The following is a 23,572-nucleotide window of genomic DNA, read 5'->3' on the forward strand; positions in this document are numbered from 1 at the left end:
CCGGCTCGCGTGAAGAATCCTAATTTATGAAAATGTATTCACCGCGGATCGGCGAGTGGGCCGCCGTGCTTTTGATTACTTAAGCGCCGCTAACTCGATACCGAGACAGCTCGAATCGCCTCGAATTGAAAAATTATTAAACACTACATATAATAAATTGAGCGGCTTTAACAGAATTGTATACAGCCTTAAGATTCAATGAATGCAATTTCATGATTTAATAAAGTTGTATTCAAGATTTATCAGTAGACTGCGGCTCTTTATGCAGTTATGAAGAAATTGATTTGGCGAAATATAAAACGGTAAAAGATTTTAAAAATTCAAGAATGTTGTAATACAATTGCTTTTAACGGAACAAATCAACTTTTATGTTATTCCTGCGGCTCACAATCAATGCGAAACATTTTTATTTTACATAAAGATCCGCAGTCTATTGATCAGGTTTTGTATACAGGGTGTCCCAAAAACTCCAATTCCTTTGCAAAAATGTCCGCCAAGGATTTGTTAAGGAGTTATTAACGAAAAACATGGACCAATCAGAGCGCGACCTAGACGCGTGTTGGCAAAGTCGAGCTGCCGTGTCAGCAGCCTAGCGTTGGTGGTACGCCGCGTCGTCGCAACGAACAAGAGAAGGAGCAGAAACTGATTGAATTAAAAACTAACTTATTCAGCCGTAAATCCACTTGCTGCTTCGAAATGTGTGACACTGGGTCACTCGGTGACGACTTTCCCAACACGCGTTTAGATCGCGCTTTGATTGGTCCGTGTTTTTCATTAATAACTTCTTAACAAAGCCGCGACGGACATTTTTGCAAAAGAAAATGTCGCTTCAAACGAGCTCAGCGAAGGGGTTTTGGGACACCCTGTATAGTGTTAATAAACTGCACAGTATATGGATTTAATAAAATGATGTACAGTAGAACCTCGTTTATTACACGAGCACCTTTCACCATGAGTAAATAGAAATTCTGGGACTCGTGGTGGGAGAATACAGAGTGGGGAAAATGGCACAATATGGTCACCTCTTACATCACGCAACCTCGATTTTCGCACGTTTTTCGTTCCCGTTTCGTGCAACGATCGAGGTTCTACCGTAATCGAAGAGCACAGAAACTTTTTTCGGTGTTCGTCGAGTGAGTACACCGAAGGGTAACTAAGAGAAGTGGCAATAAATGTTAAGCCTGGCTCGAAACGAGGCTCATAAATCTCGCGGGTAGGTTGAGGCTCGATTCGAGTGGCCGATTCGCCAGGCATAGAAACCTATCACGAAGTCACACGGCGATCGTCATGAAGTCGTCGCGGTTAACGTCTGCGTCTCTCAAAGACGGCACCCGAAGCTTGATTTACGCCGGCAATCTTCGCTCGCGGGATCTCCCTCACGATTCAGTTTCGAATCCCATTCAAATATCATCGGGATGCACTTCGAACGGGCACCGATGCCACGCAACGCGATGGAAGGCTGGCTCGGCTGACTCTCGGCGATCTCATTCGAAGGCAATCGTAACCGGATCGTGACCGTGTCGTTGCTCGGCCACCGTGGTAAATCAAGCCCGAATCACCGTGTAAACCTTCCCGGCCGCGCTATTCCGCCGGTTTCAACACACAATATCGGGCCCGCAGTACATGCCCTAATGAGAGACGAGGCGAACGCGCTGGTGACACAGGTAGAGACGTATTTAGGTAGGTGTTCCTCGACGGAACACCGAGTGTGGGCCAGTCCAGTTATTCGACGACGCGTATGGGGATCGACGCGCATCGCACAGTGGTCGATAAGCACATCTGGAACATAAATTTTTAAAAACTGTTTCAGCAATTAAACATTTGTATAATTTAATTACTTACGAATTTCATTTATGTCTAAAAAAAATTGGAATACATAAACAACGTATGGAGTCCGAGCCAAAAGAAATGAAAAATCTTGATTATGCACAAAGTGGTGGCACTTAAATTTTAATTACTTACCAATTTCATTTATGCCTAAGAAAGTGGGAATAATTGAAAATTATTCGATAAATTATATAAATTTCAAGGAGTTAAATAAATAACGTATGGTCCGAGCCGAAAGAAGTGAAAAATCTTGATTATGCACAAAGTGGTGGCACGCAAATGAAAATTCTTCTTCCAAAAAGTTGAAAGTTCCAAATTTAGCGTGCACTCGAATCATAATTAAGTTAATACCACCACCAGTACACATCGTCGAAACGAGTCCCATCCGCGCCGTGTTCTCCGCGCGAAAACAGAGTGGAAAGAGGCTCGGTTGACGATCGCGAGGACGCGCAGCAAAAAGAAGGGTCCTCGAGAAAGGTCTCAAGCTGTGAAACGAAACTCGGATACTGCTTTGGACTAATGACCGCGAATCGCATAAATTCGGTGCGTCCACGTGGCACGGGAATTCCATTCGCATGCTATCTCGTGGAGCGAGCGTCCGCTCCGTGGCCGAGCGAGGGTGCAGCCTTCGAGAAAAGGCGAAAAAAGGCCGAAAGAAAAAATCGGTCGTGCTCCTCTCATTATGCGTGTGGCTCTTGATATTCGTTGTTGGAGTTTCCTCGAACCGGTCGAGTTGCTCGTCGGACATGCGAATGTGTACGTGCGTGTGTGCGAATCGGTATCTGATCGATTCGAGCGCGAGTTGTCACCCGGGCGAATATAAGCGAGTCAAAACTGTCCGGACGATAACAACCGAGGGATTGTGTCGTGCTCGATTTTTTCCTGTCCCCCTTCTACGGCTCTCCTGTCCCAATATCCCTGTTCGCTTCGATTCAGGACGAGGAACGATGATCGACCTGAGGTTTTCATCGGGAGTGGAACGTCCGGCTGGAAATACGTTCGCCCCTTTTTCCATCTGTACCGGTTCTCTCTCCTCTCCTATCCCCCACTCGCGCGTAATTTAATCCGCAAAGCACTTCGGCTGATTACTGTAACTCGGAAATTTTCATAATCAACCATCCTCATCTAGCGGCACGCAGCAACCCTCAGCGCTGTCAGGATTCTTCGAACATCGACGGTCGGATGTTGAGTCGATGTAAGACTCCTCTACCGAGTGACCAGCTCTTGTCGATTACAGGCCGGATATCTGTAGATTAACTTTTAATTAAGAAAAACACTGGCAATGCTCGAGATTAGGCAGAATTTCCGCTATTGAGGGAGCGAGCCGGTTGGGTCTGATGGGATCGAGATCGGTTAGGACTTGAGGTGTATTATTATGTATATTATAGGCAAAAAGTGTTGCGTTATTATTATTTAAAATATTCTAAATTGATCTCGAAATGGATATGTTGCTTTCTGCAATCAAAGTTAAACAGTCCCATTTCTCAGGCAAGCGCAGTAAGAGGAGAATCCCGACCATATATTACCAATCCACAGGACAATCTTCACTAATCCCTAATCATTGACCCATCCGGGCCACGTCGAGTTCCATGGACCGCTCTAATTAATCCGAAATTCCCGAAAGCAGCCAAGAAGACGATCGGATAAAAGCATCAGCTATATTTATGAACGGTCAGTTATCAGACCCGTTCGAAATTCATCCTCGCGGTTATCTAAACAGAGACCGGATCATAATTTACCATCGAATACCAGTCCCAGAGAAGAGAGGACCAGGACCGTCGATAAATTCCTGCTTAGACGTTCCCGCCAAGGTGGTACCTGGGTCGCCTATCACCTAGACTAGTTGCAATGCTCAGAGCACTGATATCAAGGATTTACCTAGTGAAACCACGGTGTCGGCGTTTTCTACCGTTGGCTCCACCTTGACCAATCTATCGAACAAATTAGCGGCGAGATAAAGTCGACAGAGACGGATCGTCCTGCGCGAGGAACGATACAATTATCCCTGAACTTCTTCGAGCCAGACAGGAAACCCAGTTCCCCTGCCACTTGCGGATTTGCGAATTATAAGATCGAGACATCGTCCTTTCGCCGGATGCGCGAGCTTCTGATTAAGACCGCCAAGACGCGTGTAAGTTTGCTTTTGCGTAGTGCGTTGACCAATGGAGAATATTCAGAAAACTAGTTCGTTTATTGGCGAAAAGTAATTTTGAAATGATGTAGAATTTTTAGACCAGCCTCTGACGATGGTCATGGAGCCCTTGATCAGCCTGATCACAGACACATGAAGCCCTTAAATTAATCTAACATGCCTCAAACAAGTATAAAATGTTGTGAACAGGAGGCATCTGAGTTCCGCAGGATTTTTAGATCAGCCCTTGATCTCTAATGACGGACATGGAGCCCTTAGAATTTCGCTAAGTCCTTGATCAGCATTATCTACCAACAAACAAGCCTCGAACAAGTATAAAATTTTACCAACAGGAGGCATCAAGTACCGCAGGATTTTTAGATCAGCCCTTGATCTGTAACGACGGACATGGAGCCCTTAGAATTTCGCCAAGCCCTTGATCAGCATTATCTAAAACAAAAAAGCCTCGAACAAGTATAAAATTTTACCAACAGGAGGCATCAGAGTACCGCAGGATTTTTAGATCAGCCCTTGATCTGTAACGACGGACATGGAGCCCTTAGAATTTCGCCAAGCCCTTTGATCAGCATTATCTAAAACAAAAAAGCCTCGAACAAGTATAAAATTTTATCAACAGGAGGCATCAGAGTACCGCAGGATTTTTAGATCAGCCCTTGATCTCTAATGACGGACATGGAGCCCTTAGAATTTCGCCAAGCCCTTGATCAGCATTATCTACCAACAAACAAGCCTCGGACAAGTATAAAATTTCACCAACAGGAGGCATCACAGTTCCGCAGGATTTCACCAGCTCTCTGACGTAGAACCAAGGATGGTCACCATGGGACAGGGGCCCATAGACAGATTTCCATTTACAACTCGCCGGATGGGCATTACGGTTGGCAATCGGGCCCCGTCGATGGGCTAACCTGCTGAGATTCGCTAGCGCGTGCAACCACACGGCGATACGATCGATATGGCGGCAGTAGTTCAGCGTAGAAAACTGCCAACGGGGACTCGGAGATCCGTAGATTGAGTTATGGTAGGGGTCCCGGCCCCGGCCGAGTCCCCAGGGGCCTCTCGTGCCCCAGCGTTAGAGGGCCTCTTTAAGCCGTATAAATAAACTAGTTAATAAATTAATATATCGCTGGCGTATCTTTTACCCTGTGGCAGCCAACTGCCCCTGCGAAAATCGCTAACAAGACCAGGCCCATTAATAATGGCCGAGGCGAGGCGATGAATTCGCGCCGCTTGTTCCCTGCCCTCCTTATTAAGATGTAACCACTCATCGACCGACCGATAAGTGTGATTCAGGAAAGTGCCACGATCGAGAGCAGGCTTGATCAACTACTTTCTTGTCACTATGCTGTTTTCAACGAGGATGCTGATTGATTAGGCGACGATACAGTCATTTTTGATGGTCGGTTAAGGACCTGGAACATGCTGAGGATTTTTGCATCTGCGCTTTAGGGTATGCAAATTTTAGGACCACATGCCACTCATCGACAATCATCCACAATCTAGAGCAGGCTTACAATTAGTCAACTACTTTTTTGTCACTATGCTGTTTTCCACGAGGATGCTGATTGGTTGGGCGACAATATTGTTGGTAGTCATTTTTGTTGGACTATCAAGGACTTGGAACATGCTCAGGATTTTTGCATCTGTGCTTTAGGGTATGCAAACTTTAGGACCACGTACCACGCATCGACAACCATCCACAATCTAGAGCAGGCTTGGTCAACTACTTTTTTGTCACTATGCTGTTTTCCACGAGGATGCTGATTGAATAGGCGATGATACTGTTGGTAGTTTTTGTTTTATGGTCTATCAAGGACTTGGAACATGCTCAGGATTTTTGCAACTGCGCTTTAAGGTATGCAAACTTGCAAACTCTAAGATCACATACTGTTCCTAGTGATGCTGACATGTTTAGCTGCATGCATGGGTATTTTGTCAGCATCCATGAAGAAAGTTGATCCGATCCTTCGCATTTCATGGAAAGAATTCTAGGGAACGCCACAGAAATCCAGTCTAGTCGTTAGGAAAGGTCGATCCGTTCCGTCGATCGGTTTCCACAGAATGACCTATGCAACTATGCGAGTTGCTAGATGGTAAGATATCCCGTGGATCGCTGGACAAGAGTTTAAACGGCCGTTCTGACATATAGCAATCGCGGAATCGGCGCTGTCGATAGTGAAGGCCACGGTGTAAGCGCAGCTGAACTGCTTTGCGATTCGACGAACGAAAGAGAACCGTCGAGAGGTAGCGGGATAAAGAAATTACGGGCGAACCTATCGTCAGATGCATATCGTTCAGTGGAAGCAAAGGTCGCGTGCTGGCTAAAGGCGACTCGAAATGTTCTCCATTTCTGGTTGAGTGTATTTGTTTCTTGTACCTATGCGTTTTAACTGGCTTCAGTTCTTGTTGCGATTCTTCAGCTGGATCTTTAATTGGTCTTTACGCTATTGACTGCGAACTTCGATGAATATTTTTGTAAAACCGTCAAGTTACAATTCTAATGAACATATCTTTATGAAGAACAAAAATGTTCTAAGTGAATGTCGTTTCTAATTGATTTTCTTAAAAATGCTGTCTGCAATATTCTGTACATTCAAAGTACAATTATCTTTTGTTAGAGAATGTTCCATCATGCATGCTGACAGAGAACCGTGTGCGCCGTGTTGTGACGACCACGAGTAGGCTCGAACGTTTACTATGTATCCACTGTCGCCCGTTAAACGCATCCCAGAAGTCGTAAATCATAGAGGCCAACATAACGTCACGTTGTAAACGAGCTCCGGCTATAGATCATGGGATCTAATGCTAGGCGACCCCCCGTCGATCCGACACCGTGGCTACAAGAGATCCTACGGTGATGCGGTTAATCGTATTACGCGCTCTATGCAGACCCCTTTCGGACTATATTATTTAATATCGCCTGAACGACACACCTGCCGCGGCGATGAGGCGCATTAGATACATTGTTCGACCTGCCGCGGCGTATCTGTGACCAATTATGCGATTTATTACATGCTGAGGCTCCGTAGTTGGCGTTCACGCTGATACCGATCTGAACTTTTTCTTTTCGGACGTGGTAAACGCGACGCTTATACGAATAAGAAGGACTCTAGTAGAATGAAGCAAGACTAAAATCAATGTATAAAAATATTATTTCTAAAAATGTACCAGGTTAAAAAGCAAGAACAAAGGTGAATAAAAATGACGAGCGCATCTTCGGTGTACAACAAGTCGAAATCCGCAGGAAATAATTCGAGGATCGTCCAGAGAAAAGGCGAATGTTAACAAACGAATAAAAGCGAGCGGAGTGTTTGTTGTTACGTGGCCGGATCAGTTAAGAGAAAAATCAATTCAACCTCCCGTATCGTTAAGGGACGAAGCCCCGCAGAAAAAGGAACGGCCGAAAACGAGGGCCGTGAAGTGGATTCGAATGCAAATTCAACGACCGTAGCCTCGGATCGAACAAATGCTAAGTGGAGGCGTGTGTCTTAATTATAGTAATTGGTTAATTGTCCTCGGTATCTGATCGAGTTCAACCTGTCCCGGTGAAGTACGCTATAGAACCGGGTCTCTCCGTTTCTGTTTATCAGATATTCCTCGGCGAGATTTCCGGCTCGAAATCGAAACCAGAACGAGAGAACTCCGCGGCGGAGGCGCGTGCAATTCGTTAAGCTCGGCCGTACTTGTTGATTGCGAATTCGTTATGAGCTTTGGTGGTCCTCATTAGGAGCGTATAAAATTATTTATGGCCCGGTCAGCCACTCACGAACGAGTTTTTCGTTAACCCACGGAGGATTCGTGATCTTTGATCGGTGTTAATTGTGCGGGGCTCCGTGCCCGCCATCTTTCTCCTTTTTGCGAGCGTTCAATCCCGCCGATTCTGCGACCCCGTCTGGGAACAAATGGTGCTGAAGAATACGCGACGGCTAATTAACCCCTTCAAATTTCACGATCGAACTTGCCAATGTTTTATTACGTTCTTCGATCGCGAATTAACCCCGACACTTTCTTGTTAATGGATTTGGCGCAACATTTCTTCGACACACAGTATTACAATACAAAATCATTACAATGATTAGATAGTGTAATTTCGTAATCGTATCTTAATTGAGCGAAAGTCTCAGCCGAAATCAACCATATGATTTTATAATCACCGAAGTACTTGAACGCACAAGGATCCTGCGCACTCAGGTGCAAAATAAAAATTAATTTCTTCTCTTCGTAATCGTAATAGGTTGTAAATATATAATGCACCAATAATATTAAATTCATAATAAAAAATTTAATGGACAGTAAAAAGACGCCGTGAAAGACACTGTAAAGGACAGCATAGATAAATGGAGCACACGAGCCGACTCATCAGGTGTCAGAATCGCTGACGCAACGTTCATTATTTATTGAGTGTCCACGGCGCATTAGGATGTGTAACTCTCGGACGAAGCAATAACTGTCCCGCGGACGAGTAATTAACTTTTCAATCTGCCGTGTTGGTCCAATGACACCGTGCTTAAAACTAGTTAAAGCAACCAGTTTGGAGAGCAGAAAGCTATACAGCAGGTACTGAAATGCGCCCTATAAATTACAAGCGCAGAGCCAGGCCATGAGCGACCATGCCCGCAGAGTCACTCTCCGATCATCGGGTCCGAACGGTCCCGGAGGCAATCGCCATTCGGCATTTATGATGATTGAACAATGATTATTCAATGAGCCGATGGGGAGGGCGGTGACCGATTGCCGAAGAATGCCACGCGACCGTAAAAGTCGTCCCGTTCGCTTGTCCATCGGGAGGCCGCCGGCACCCTATTTGTCGCTTTGTTTGCCGCGTGGAACGCGCCATTAAAATACGTCACGACCCTCTCTATTCTTTTCTTTGATCAATGCAATTCCGAGCTCGCTCCTTCTATTTTGGAACTTTTAGAAGGCCCAATTTGGTACTCTGGAAATCACTGACACAAATTTCCCCGACACGGTTTTCACCCGCAACATTTCACCGAGTCCAGATTTGACCGACAATAACTTTGGCCGACAACGCCTTTAACCGAAAACGAATTTGATCCACAACGAATTTGACCGACAACGAATTTGATTCACGACGACTTGAGACGACCACAGTATATATTATCATCCAGTATTATCATATGTATTATATGTATTATCATACAGGATTATCATACCGTGGTCGTCTCAAGTCGTTGTGGATCAAATTCGTTGTCGGCCAAAATCCTTTTCGGTTAAAGGCGTTGTCGGCCAAAGTTATTGTCGGTGAAATGTTGTCGGTGAAAATCGAGTCGGGAAAATTTGTGTTGGTGATTTCCATGGGACCCGGCCCAATTACGGTAGGCTATTTAGGAGTTGTAAATGATCCCAATAGGGCGTCCCAAAAATGTATTTCCTTGAAAGTAGCAATTCCTGAGCTCATCCGAAGTCGCTTTTCCCTTTGCGAAAATGTTCTCCGCGGCTTCGTCGACGAGTTACCAACGAAAAACACGGACCAGTCACAGCACAAAGTGTCATTGGCATTGGCCGGCGTTTTTCCTTAATAACTTCTTAACCATGCCGCGGAAAACATTTTCGCAAAGGAAAAAGTTATTTCCAATGACCTCGGGAATCACCCCTTCCAAGGAAGTACAGCATTTCTGGACCATCCTGTATTATTACTCCGTCATGATCCACAACGACGTTTTCCATAGGATAACCGTTGCAAGAAGAAGTCTGACCTGTCGCTAATCACTAGCCACTTCTTCGAGAGGCTGACTCACACCGGTGTACCGAATTTAAAATGGATTCTGACTCGTCTGCACGCGAGCGAGCGAGCGAGCGGTCAGCTTCTAGTCATTAACGCGAAAACGCATCACCGTTGGGCGTGCCGTTCTCAACGTGGAATCGTGGCTTCCTTCTACGGCCATCTTGGCAAAAAGTTCGCTCGATTATCGCTCCAGAAGTGGCTCGTAACGAAACTCAATTATGCGTCCGTGCCCCGGACGCTTGCGATGCGAATTGGCTACCTCGCAAAATCGTGGACCCCTTTCCGACGTGAGAACGCAGATGAAATTCTAATTGAAAGCCAGCAGTGATGCAGTTCGTACTGGCGAAATTCTTTCCAATTTTGGTCACACGATCCATGTTCTGGCATTTAATTATTTAAATATATGTATATTTACGATATTCATTTCTTCTAAACCAAAATAAAATTCTTCCTTTCTGTGGTCGGTATTCATTTATCGGAATAAATTTAGCTTTTTAAGCCGAATAGAGCGATTTTCTGTATCGATTGTAAGAGGAGAGAGGCAAATAGAAACGTTATTCTTGTTATAGCAGTTTTAATGAGTTCGAAATAATACATTAATATTCATGACATCTTTTAATCTTTCTGCTGCTATAAACGCCCACTCATTTTTTTGATAAACGCAACAAAATTCATGGTCTAGTGATCATAGAAGACCACAGATTCTATTTCCAGTGTCCATTCAATCACCGTGGCATTCTTCGAGGATAAATTTCGAAGTTGCAGATAGGCTAGCATCGTGCTGGCCACGGCTCTTTCGTCTAACAAAGAACAAGACAAGCTAATGAAGCCTTTGTGGTCAACATTCATGCATTAATTCTACGTTCCTCCGATTGAACTGAAAAAAGAACATCCTTCGTAGGGAGTAGTCGAGGAGATAGTCTGAAGCTAATTGGAGAACGAGATTCCTATTAGCATAATCGTCTAATGATCCCTTTTCTGTTCTCTCTCTTCATCGTGTGAATAATACAATACGCATACAAATTGCAACCGTGGAGAAAATATAAAATCGTGTGGGGGAACGATCAAGTTATTTATATGCTGTCTCAAATAGTATTTGTTGTTGTTGTTGTAGTCTTTCGGTTTAATTTGAAGATAATTGGATCCGACTCGTTTCAGTGTGGTCATTTTTATGCAGAACAATGAGTATGTAAGACAGTAAGGCGAATGAAAATGGGAGCACGATATATTATTCGCAACATCAAACTTTCCAATTATTCGCGCACCATTTGATAATGTTCTCTACCGCAAACCGGTCCCGTAATCCTATATGTTTGTTGGATAGTACCTTTTCTTAGATCGTACTCGATATTCTCGATGAAATTTAATATTCCGTGTAATCGACAGACGTCAATATGATTTATGCTTCCCAGCGCGGTGCAATTTCGACGCTGACTTTGTGCGGGGAGTCGCAGACAATTAATTTGCGGCGTTTCACTGACACGTTGATAATAGCGTGACTCGGTAACTTTCTTCTGGAATTGACACCTTTCCATATTCGGCAGCTGAACCATTACCGAAATCCCTAATGAATTCCCGAGAAAATCCGGAAGATCCAGTCCATTTAAGCATATGTACAATCACAAAGAAATTAAAAATACATTGACGATTCGAAAGTAATAATGATTTTCAACCCTCATCCGTCCTTTGTGTCAATCGTGAAGTGAGGGACGGATTACGGTTAGGATTATAATGTTGTTTGGGAACTTATTTGTATGGTGCTCTACAATATAAATAGACAGCGGATTTTATGCATTTATGACACACAAATGGGTAGGCGTCATCTAAAACGATAAAACCATTAAGAGAATTTGAAAGTACTGTTAAGAAAGAAAATAAATGTCCATTTCACTCCAGTTTGTAGCAGTTCAGGTAGAAAATGTTTATTTTGAATAAGATCCCTTGTCTATTGTAAGCACAGAATTACCCATTTACTTTTTGTTAATGTATTAGGCCGTTCGGAAAGTAATTTCGTATTTCGTGTAATGATTATTATTATTTTAAATCGCAAAGTCGTGGTATATCGTGACAGCTTGTAATGCATTCTAATTTTTCAAGCATTTTTTGTCATCGCATCAAATATGCAAAATTTAAGTACGCATTTCCACCTTGTGCATTTTTCATACCGCAAGGGTAAAAATTCAGTGCACGACAGAAAAGATCGTGTGCTGTTCAAGGAGAGGATGTACCATCGGGTTACCATTTTTTTCGCTTCTTTAAACATTTTTCAAAAGTCATATAAATGAATTTTTTGCTAATGAAAGACAGAAATTCTACGAGTATGGGATGTATAATTTACCTGAAAAATCGCAAGAGATCATAGAAGAGAATTTCATAAAACTTATTCTAAATGGTAGAACATTTTGGCTTTGATTTTCCCATGAGAAATAGAAATTACTTTCCGAACGACCTAATACGTACTTGCCAAAATATAAATTTCAAAGTTCGACATTTAAGTTTAACTTCGATGGTAATGTACTTCCACGGCTCGACTTCCATGGTACAGTTACAGTACCTAAATGGCACAGTTATCTTGACATAAGGGTTAAGTGACAATGGCTTCAATAAGAACACTACTTCAGTATGCTACTTCGCCTCATTAAAGAGCATTCGAGTGTTGTAACAGTGAGAAGGCGTGCATTTGAATAGATAACATCGTGTTGACATCTGTATAATGACCTTTGTGAAATGTCAGCGTAATGTGAGCCGTTCACATATGTTCTGATACGTATATAAATCGTCAAGATAGTGTAAAGTGCCCTTTTACGGAATCGATATAAAAAAATCCATCGCGATTGGCAAAAAAAGAGAGAACACGCGATTACCGTAATGCATTCTAAACGGATAATCAGATGATTCGACATGAAAAGCGCATTGCCTTCAACCCTTAACCATTAGATGCTTATTTATGTCATTAGTATACAAAAAGAACATTTTAATCCGCTAAAAAGATAATATTATATCAGAAAATACGATACGTGTAAATGGTTATCAAACGAATATCGCGGAACGCATAAATACTATCCGGCGAATGCAAATCGTAGGTAAAATATTGGATAAAAACCGTCGAAATGTGTTTGAGATAAACTTCGTCGGTTGTCGAACAATTAACGGGACAAAATGGTTGGCCTAAGGAGCAATATGTATGCAACTATGTGCTGATTTTAAATAAATACGCGATAAATTGTTGCCGGACTATGTGTTTTAACCATTCGCATACATATGGCTCGTTAAGGCCGCCTCCTTCCTCTCATTAAATCGTAAAGCGAATAGTCGTCCGATCGGTTACAAAACGGATTGCACCTCTGAACGAAATTGCGTCGGCCGTTTGCAAATTTCACGCGTCTTTTGCACTCAATCGTCGGGGAATCTCTCTCGCGGCCGATGCGTTTCTTCTTTCTCCTTTCATACTTCGCTAACGATTTATGAAAACCCTTACGCATTCCTTCAATATTTATCTCCCGAACGATGCTCTTGCGCTTTCGCTGTGTGCCAGAAAAATTAACCAAGGTATTCAAGATTTTTGCAAGAGAGTGTTTCCTGTCGCTACTTAAATGAAAAGATCAAATTCATTGAACAAGAAGTGCGCCCTAACTGCAAGGGTGTGGAAATAAAATTGGTAGACAGTTTAGAGATAAGAGTAGGGATGGGACCAAGTTCAATATGTACTCACGAATTCGAGTCAATTTCAATAACTAAGTTTCATTTCATGGGTTTCGATTACTACTTAAAAGCAATAATATTTCAATGATTATATTTGAAAAGTACTCACTTTATACAAACTGATATCGAACCTCGGAATGAGTACATACAAGTTTCGAAAAGATACTTATAAGTAGACTGCGGATTTTATGCATTTATGACAAAAATAGAAACGTACAATTTAAAGCTGTGGACATATTAAAAAGATTTAAGGACATCGGTGTATTAGTTTCAATTTAATAAGATAATTAAAAGAAGAATTTTTTATGATAGATTATGAAATTATAGTTATACATGTTGAATTAAATTATGCATTAGAGGACAACGTAATTGATTCTAAAGGTAAAAAAATAATGATTAGAAAAATCAGAGAATTTCCGGTACGATATTCATAAAAGTTTCGAATCTGTTCGACCAAGATTCGAATATACTTGCAAGTATTATTTCCGTTTACCAAAGTACTTGTAAAAGGTTCGAAACTGTCTGGCATAGGTTTGAGTATACTTAGGAGTGCTATTTTTCTGTTTTTCCAAGTACTTATAAAGAGTTCGAATGTGGAGAACAGTTTTCTAAGCTGCATAGTGTCGTTCAAATTTTTGTACAATGTCTAAAGAAGAAATCAACATCAGTTTCTCACTCCATAACGAGGAGGGGGTCGTCGAAAAAGCCAAGAATAATTTGGTCCTCGGAGGGCGGGGGTTCTGTAACAGATACTTTGTAAGCGAGATCGTGGACAGCCATGAATTGAAACTGATTCTTGCAAGGCGAGTTGAGTGGCTTGTCTTGAGGCCGAATCCAGCATGTGTGGGTGCCGCGGCCGGACGTAAATTTATTATCGTCCGCGGGTACTCGCGAACGGCTCGGAATAAAGTTGCAAACGGCCACGCGTGGCTAGAGCTTCGCGTAATCGGCTCGCATTTTCCGTTGCATCACGTCCACCAGGCGAAATGTCACCACCCAATGAAACGGCTCCGGAACACCTAAAACACCGTCGTCAATTTTTCCGACGCACGGCCGTTTTACCGTTTTTACGCGGCGAGCGCGGCGAGCGCGGCTCTCGAGGATACTTTACTGCCGATGAAAGTTGCAGGCGTCGGAAACACGGACGCGAGCAAACGTCGTTGACATAGAAATCGCGGAATCGAATGCATATGCAACGTGTAGCAATTATGAGAATTAATACTCGGCTAACCGAGCACTGAAGTCTCGTTCCCATCGTTGTGCAATGGGAAAAATTCAATACCTCGTGTAACGCGGCTGATGAAGTAAATTAGTCATTTTTTATCGTATTAGCAATTATATGTTTATGAAAAAATGGTTGGAATGAGACATTTGTACTGTAAACCGCTAACTTTTCGTTGCTTTCTCTTCGTTAAGTAGGTTCGTGCAAATCTTTAGTGAGCACCGATGAGGGTTCGTTGGCTTTCTCTCATCCTTGTTTTGCTGACAATGTACACAATTTTTTCGCTAGTTAATGTAATGAAATAATTCTTATTTGTTTAAAAGATACGAAAAGAAATGAAGGTAACTGAAAAAGAAAGGAAACGTTCACATTCAGCAGACAATTGGGTATCGTAGACAATTGGTCGAGGGTTTTTCGTCGTAGCCACCGGATAAATTAGATCGCAATCAAATTTTATGCGGCAAGAATAATGCATCCAGGCTATCTGTAGATCTTCTTCGAGCAGGAAGTCGCGAAGACAACGAATTTTCGGTGAGCCCCGGCGATCTTTAGGGTCGAGTCGCGCGTGTGGGTGCCGAAAAAAGCGAGAGAAGCTTAGATAGAACGCGTGGTGAACGGAGAAGGAGAGAAATGGTCGTTGAAACCCGAGGTTATCTTGGTGAACAGGCATGTCCTGCCACCACGCACCAATGTTTCTGTCTTGTACTCTCCCGTGTCCGACAAGATCTTTATTTTGCCGTGAGAAAAATTTATCTGCGCGAGCCAACACCTGGCATCACCTCCCGCAATGGCTTGTACCAGTCTCCTCGCTCTCTCTCTCTTTCTCTCTTCCTCTCCCTCCCCTTGTTTCTTCCTCGCCTCCATTTGCCACGGGAGGTTCAGAGTTCATTCGCGCCTTCGGCATCCGGAACGAGAGCCCTTTAATGGCTCGCGACGTTTGTCGCAGATCATTCGACCGGCACCCACGCGGTTCAATCGACGGCAGATCCCATTGAATCGCCAGCCAGCCTCCAGACCAACCAACTTAAGGTATCCGCCGCTGATTTGTGTCTGCCTCCGTGCCATCTTTATTCCACGATAACACGACAGTGCCCGTAGAAAACGCCACCTCCACTTTAACCCTTCGCGAACTTGACCGTATTTACGCGACGTGTTCCTCCACGCGAAACTATCGGAGCCTCGGCGTTTCCCACATTCTGTACTTTTCAGGAAAATTCGAAATATCGTAAATCGACCGTATAAACAATTTCCGGAATATCTCCGGACGGGTTGAAAAGTCAACAAGAATATTTACCTCGCTGCTAAAAAAACCAAAACGATTGGACAACAGCTATGCACGTCTGGTAACCAACACACCTCAAATATCGAGCCATTGTGTATACACAGTGTCCAGATAGTAAAACAGTCCAGGACTCAAAATTGAAACCCGGTCCACCTCCTACTGGGTCAACGAATGGTGAGCACTGTGACCCGCTACTCGCATTACTCCCGTGCTCACATAGCTTTGGCTCTCTCCCACACCTGTTCTTGTCCTATAGCATCAACTTACCCTAAAAATTAGTAAATTTGGAATAAATATTGGGGCTGTCGTGAGACTTTTGGTCGCGCGTGTACATACATAAAGAGTATCGCCAGCATTCGATCCGGCTTGATTACTCTTTGGTTCGCCTTTGTTCTTCGTCGTGAGATGCTATCGCGTAATCGCATTATCCCCTAGATAACTATCATTACTCAATGATGAAAACGCGTGTCCGATGGCGCTGAACGTCCGGCTAAAAAGACAACAGGCATATATTCACGTTCCATCGATACGAACGCGTGTTCGTCGTGAGACAAACGACCCGAGGTGCGCAACACCGCGTCATCATTGATATTACTGTATGGGTTCCGCGATCGTATACCTGTGTCGCTTTATGCGCGGCAGAGTGCGGCGTTCGTCCCTCATTTTTCCCCGCGTTTATTACTCCGATTCGTGTTTCTGTTTGCGCCGAGCATTATCGCGTATCGAGGCGGCGGGCTATTAATATGCATCGCACTTAACGACCTGCTGCCGGATACTTGTGAATTAAACTGGTCCATTAATCCGCGGTTCAACGATGCTGTAAGACACCGCGCATTTACATATGAATAACTGCGAGCGTCTCGGGCCCGGGGACTCGGAGATCAATTGCCTTTCGGCCGGGATTGCGGCGGTCGATAGAAATCACTTTTCGCGGACAGTGAACCACATTCTACATCTTAAGTATGGTCAAACTTTGGTGTTTGAAATTACGTCTCTGCCAAGTTGTTGTGTATGGAATGATTTTATAAGTAACGTTATACAAACCCAACTTATTGATCAAGTTGGCACTATTCTATCAACGAAAGTTTCTTCATTGTATCAGGGTGGAAATTGACTTTTCTGATCGTTCGCGTTCATTATTCATAAGACTATGATTTTGTGAGTAACTAAATAAATCCAATATATCAACCAAGATAGAGGCCCCATTATATGATTATAGTCAACATATTCTGTCAACGAAAGAGTCTTGATTGTATCAGGGTGGAAATTGAATTTTCTGATCGTTCACGTTAATCATTCATAAGACTACGATTTTATGAGTGACTTTAAATAAATCCAATATATCGATCAAGATAGCGAGAGAGAGGCCCCATTTATATTCAACATGTTCTGTCAATGAAAGTTTCTCGATTTTATCAGGGTGGAAATTGAATTTTCTGATCGTCCACGTTCATCATTCATAAGACTATGATTTTATAAGTAATATTAAATAAACCCGACTTATCGATCAAGATAGGCCCCATTATATTCAACATGTTCTGTCAACGAAAGCTTCTTGATTGTATCAGGGTGGAAATTGAATTTTCTGATCTTCCAAGTTAATCATTCATAAGACTTACGATATCCATCGAGCTTTTTCGAATCACCCGGATTGCATCTCGAGAACGTCCAACGCGAGATGCAAGATGCACCGAGCAAGCTAGAAATCCCTTTCCCTTTTTCTCGCCCCAAGGCGAAGGGAATCGTTCGCAAAGGGCCCCGATGGTATTTTATTGCGGGCCGCGATACGATCGTGCTCGTTACCTTTAATAAGATCGCTCGCGAGGCATAAAATCGCGAAAGCATAATAATAACGTCCCGCAAGCGAGGAGTATCATCCGCACGCCGGCCACGGACAATGTTGTTGTAGGTGGAGGAGTGACGCATCACCGTTTTGAAATACTGCTATCAACGTCGGGGCTCGTCGGTGGAAGGACACGGGAAGACAACGCCGAGATTTAGCGCTTGTCAGGACCGTATCGTTCCAGTTTTACCGCTGCGGGCGTCCCGGATCGCTCGTATATCGCGCCTCGCTAATTAGCCGACAGCTAATTAGCGTGCGAGCAGTTCCGCGGGCTTAATCGCGCCGAATTCTCGTCGATCGGGCTACGGAACGTCCCGACGTTTAAGGAATTAAACGGCCCACAACTGGTTTCAACGGTCCGAGGAACGAGTTTCGTCCCGACACGTTCAACGTTATTATTCTTACACTCCGTTAAATATTGTTCCTCTTGCTCGTTCTACTATCTAGTACCTAGCGAACCCCTGCGTGTAGAAATTTTAAATTTTCAATTGCACCTACTCTCTTTTGTAGTAAACACATACAATCCGGAGCCCAGCAATGACTAATCGTGAGAGTCGATTCCGTCCGACTGGATACAACCGTACACGGATAATATATTCTGAGAAATGTCGAGCACAATTCCATGTAACGCATCGAATAATGAAGTATCGCTTTTGCAGCGGCGTAAATCATTTCTAAGCCGGCATAACTGCGCGTTATGGCCGCCACGACTATGAATCCCGGACGCGTGAAAGTCCGATCCATTTGCCAACAGCTTGTAACGCTAAAGTATCGAAGCGTAGAGTCATTTCGGTGATAACAAGATTTTCCACGTACCTGAATGTAACAATCGCGTCCGACGTTATGTACAAGCCAAACTCGAGAAAAATCTCCGTTGGATGTAAGGCCATAAGTCATGCGTTAACAGTCTCAGGATACAGCGATTTCAAGTGTTATGCTTTGGAGGAGAGAACGTTCGCGATGACTATTACCGTTTCGAGCGTGGTCGTGATCCGGAAAGTTGAAAAATGATTTTTGATTCGCAATAGAGGAATGGAAAGGAGAGATTCATTCTGGATCGTAGATCAGGAGAATTATATCCATCAGAAAGTTAAGTGAGAGAAAAAAGAGTGGCAGACAGTGGGAGTAACGATTCCAAACACCTGAGATATGGCTGGCATTGTCATAAAGAACAATGGAACCACTTCTCTGTTAACTAGTGCCGATTAATTCGATGACGACGAAAGAATACGAGTTGATCGCTGACAGCTGGAGCCAGCGATGCCTACTACCACGCATTGAAGTCTCTCGCTATACAAAACAGAGACGAAGTATTCTAGTTCAGTTTTATCATATAACGATTTCTACATTTTTTAATAGAATTAAAGGATTGCAAGATTTCTAGAGACCTTTACACCCTCTTTGAAGAAACAACACAATGTTTGCAGGAAGGGATTGCACCAGCTTGTGGAACGTTGAGGAACAATTGTAGAAAATGTTGGTGACATTAACAAATCGAAAATATGTGGTGATTCACAGTTGGCGTGGAATTTCAAGAAGTTGCGGTAAACGTTCCTTTATTAGCACACACGTCGAACTGTCCCGAGGACCGACGAAGCCGTCATTATTAAATTTGAGATAGTAGTCGGCAATCATCGTAAACAATCGCCCACGCGCAGGATGTTGCCACTTATAAATTTCATTGGCCCATTACGCCACTCACTTAAAACTCGATGATATAAATTAGATGTGCCTGTCTTCCTATTGATTGCGAACGCGGATCGAACCTTTCCTTTTTCGGTGGTGTCGTCGAGTTTGTTGCTTTTTAAAACTTAGAACAGTAGAAAAACTAGTCGCGAACATAAATAACCCGAAAATATTTCGCTTTCGATGCTTCTTTCGGGAAAAGCTAGGTACAGAAATGCGAGAGCAAAGGAAGACAAGAAGAGACACGGTACTCGAATGTTCGGAGGTTGGCGGACGAGATCGCTTGCTGTAACAAATAGATTGAGGTCTTCGGTATCACGGTGAGTCGTGTCCTAATATGGGAGCGGTGCTCATTTGGTTGGTTCAGAATTTACAGTTGAAATGAATTTATGGAAAGGCCACCTCTCTTTCCTCCACCCATTGAGAGGCTGGCGGTGCCGCGTACACACGCCGACGAAACGATAAATTTCCCCGTTACCGTCTTCCGACACTAAATAGATGTACGCGCTGCCATCTCCTGACATAAACACTCAGCATAAATTCATCAACCTTTTGACCGATGTGCTCGGCCAACTGTCCTCCGCAACCTCGCGCATACAATCGGCCGTCGGCTCACGGGAAAACGACCTGTTGCCCGATAAATCAAAGCCACGCTTGCCAGACCCTTCGCAAAGTCGGCGACGATGCACCCGCCGAGAATGCTAAAAATGGTTTTATTGGCAAGGACGAATTACCACCGCCACGCCGCGTCGCGTCGCGTCGGCCTCTGGGAACTGTGTTATTGTCTCGGTAAATTACCTGGGGAAACTTATTGCCCTCGAAAACTCATTCACAAAGTGATCAGCGAAAGTTTTTTACGGCTATTCTCGACCCACTGTGAAAACAGTGCGAACAAACCCTCGGACACGGCTAGTGCTATTAGAGTAAACGGACAATTTCGGTAACAAAACCTACCCCCATCGCCGGTCGAATGAACGGCCTCGGATTTTTAACTTCGCGATTATTGAACTCGTAAAAATGATTTCATGAAAATGGTTAAACGCGAATAAAAGAATAGAAATCTTGTTATGATGCTACGTTTCACTAGAATTTTACTGAACAGCTACGCAGAATTACATTTAAGTCAGATTTAAGCAGAATATTAAATTTGCCATTGACACAGCACACGGTACAGGAAAATTGCAGCCAAATCCACACCGGTGAAAGTCTACGTTTTATTACAGTGAATTACACGTGAAAGTCGAAAGTGTCAATCGTTAAGAGCTTCATAAATAAAATCCTTAAATATCTTTTTTCATAAATTTCTACAGAAAAATCCATTTCCGTGGGAGCGTTCGAGTAATATCTTACGTAAACGCCAGCGACAAACATCATTGGAAGACGACAATAATTTAAGATTAGTATTGCGCAACAATATGGGGAAATGCCGATTGAATCGCGAAAATTATGTACACACCATTTGCTTCTGTAATAATTCATCTAGGAAATTATGAATAAGTAAACTTTTAAACATAGCGTCCTTTATGATGCAGAGGTCGGCAAGAAGTGCTCGTTTCGTTCTCGAAACGGTCCTCGAAAATCGGCTAAAAGAAACGCTTCTTACCGACCTCTGTAATAATACACAAAATTGGGGCACCGCTATCTCATAAAAGAGAATTACGGTACGTTTAATGTTGGGCAGGTATAATGGCCTGGGTTATAGGGGGCTATACGTCATAAAAAGGGCTTTCCCTCGTTCTGAATGTTTTCCAATATGGCCTACAATAAAGACGAAACAATGCAGCGGAGGTCACCAAAATTCTGTAGTTGTAAGGAAGAACGCCGCATGTCGCACACTTTCACTTTCGAGATATTCCCGTTTAAAGTTTTGATTGTTAATTCTTTGACATAGGACATTGGTTAAATTACATTATTTTCGGAGCCTTTCGAATTTGTTGTCATCACTTTTTTCTGGTAAATCAGAGTTGTGCTAATTCAATTACACTGTAATTCAATGACACAATTGAATTACATTGTATTTCAATTATATAGTAATTCAACTACGTCCCGTAACTGAATTACATAAATCAAACCTTTCAATTAATTCAATTACTAAGTATTTTAATCAGATGTGTAATTGAAATACAATATAATTCAAATGCAGCTCCCCAAATTATAGCCCAGAACTTTGAAGAAATGCGATATATATTTTTATGTTTCTCTTTCATATACTTATTTGCTGTCTATGCGGCGTAGTTTCTATTTCTCGTCCTCCTTCATAATACGTAACGCTGCTTTATAATTGTACTCCAATTACAATTACGAATTACATTGTAATTTAATTACAAAGTATTTTATAATTGTACTCCAATTGTGATTATGAATTGCATTGTAATTTAATTGAATGAAAATCTGAACTATATATTACAATATGACTGAATTACAATGTGATTCAATTACTTTGTAATTATAATTCCTGGAAGAATTCAATTGTAATTCTGCACAACTCTGTGGTAAATACGTAAATCCTATACTATAAAGCTCAATTAACTCTAAACCTACCATGAAGGGTCAAATGACCCATTTTAGTTTTTTTATTTTACGATTATTGAGATTATTGTTTTCATGGGAATTGATTGTATACATTTTCTGACTCCAGTATATGTTATAGTAAAAATCGCACAAAATACAAATAAATCTAATTTCGTTATTTTTATAATACCATACGCACATTAGTCACTTTTAATAGTCTTTTGAAGACACTTTTTGAACTTAAATTTTTTGAAATCGTGACATGCGGCGTTTTTCCTTACAACCACAGAATTGTTGTCCACCTGTATGGGTGATCACACTGTGTGTCGTTGCGAACCACTGCGCGATGGCTCCCTATTAGCGAATGTTAGGCATCGGAGGAGGATGAGAGTAGATCGCGTATTCCATGTTAAACGGTAAGCGATGGCGGCTGAGAGAGCTCGATTGTTTTCGACTCGGCGAGGATGTCGCGTGCTACATAAATTGGACGCATCGGGACACGCGGGAACGAGCGGCAGATACCGATCTCTCCGCTGGCGTCTTATAAATCAGCGAGCCGATCGCGGCGAGATACCGATCTCGGCCGCGTTATAACCCGTGACCACGAGATGCCCGAGCGATCATGGCGCCCGGCGTGATAACGGGCGTGAACGCGATCCCCTTTTCCTTCCCTTTCCTTCGTGCTCTCGCTGTGGCTCTATACTCTCTCTCTGCACTCTTCTATGCTCTATACTCCATCGCGCGACGAGGATGATGCATCCGCGGCCACCACCGACAATAAGACCACGGCTGCTCTCTGCAGCCGCATCGCGTTCCACGCGTGTAGGCAGCTGCACGCGATGCACTTTATCTAAGAGTTCCTGACGTATCTTGTTACGTTCGCACGTCATTCTCGCGCGACCGGGTAAAACCGAGAGCGACAGAATGATTTAATTGGGACGGCCTGCGAGCAATGACGACTTTCCTCGGGTTCCTATCCGTTTTTTTTTTGTTTTTATTAAGCTATAAAAACCCACATGGGATTATTAGCAGCATGCACATATCTGTGCATACAATACAAAGGTATCTTAGAATCTAAGGTTGACAATATTCACATACATTTTCGAATACAACTCTAAAGGTATAAACAATGAGCTTTAAGAAATTTATGTAAATAAAGTAAGGGGCAAAGAGAGGGTCCGCACAAAAAGGCATCTATTGTATAGGGTGGAAAATAACCCTTGTTGAGAAGTTTATGAATCAAAGCTTCTCCATTACTATCGTAGGTCGGGCATTGCCAAACACATGATGATGATCCTGTACCACATTGGCAGCTTGTGTGTCATCAGCAAGTTTAATCTTAAAAAGGGAAGCTTTCAGCTGATAATGTCCAGATCGAAGTCTGTTAACCCAACAGGTGAATTCTCTAGAAAGCCTGAGATGAGCAAACCAAGGTTTAGACCCAGAATGGTAGAAAGATCTGGAAAATTTAATATCCTTGAACTCTGCCTCTTCGAAAATATAATTAACTGTCAATGTTCTAGCTTGTTTTTTAAAACTATGGGAAAAGTCAGAATATGGAACTAGGAAGTTAGCTAGCTATAACCCATGGCGACACGAAG

At 43.0% G+C, this 23,572-nt stretch overlaps 1 protein-coding gene across 5 annotated transcripts in view; it reads left to right on the forward strand.

Moving 5' to 3' along the window:
• LOC143213272 (protein Wnt-7b) overlaps positions 1 to 23,572 on the forward strand; it is a 93,409-nt gene that overhangs the window by 60,909 nt on the left and 8,928 nt on the right. The window lies entirely within an intron of this gene.

This window comes from Lasioglossum baleicum, chromosome 11, assembly GCF_051020765.1.
Source record: "Lasioglossum baleicum chromosome 11, iyLasBale1, whole genome shotgun sequence".
Lineage (NCBI taxonomy): Eukaryota > Metazoa > Arthropoda > Insecta > Hymenoptera > Halictidae > Lasioglossum > Lasioglossum baleicum.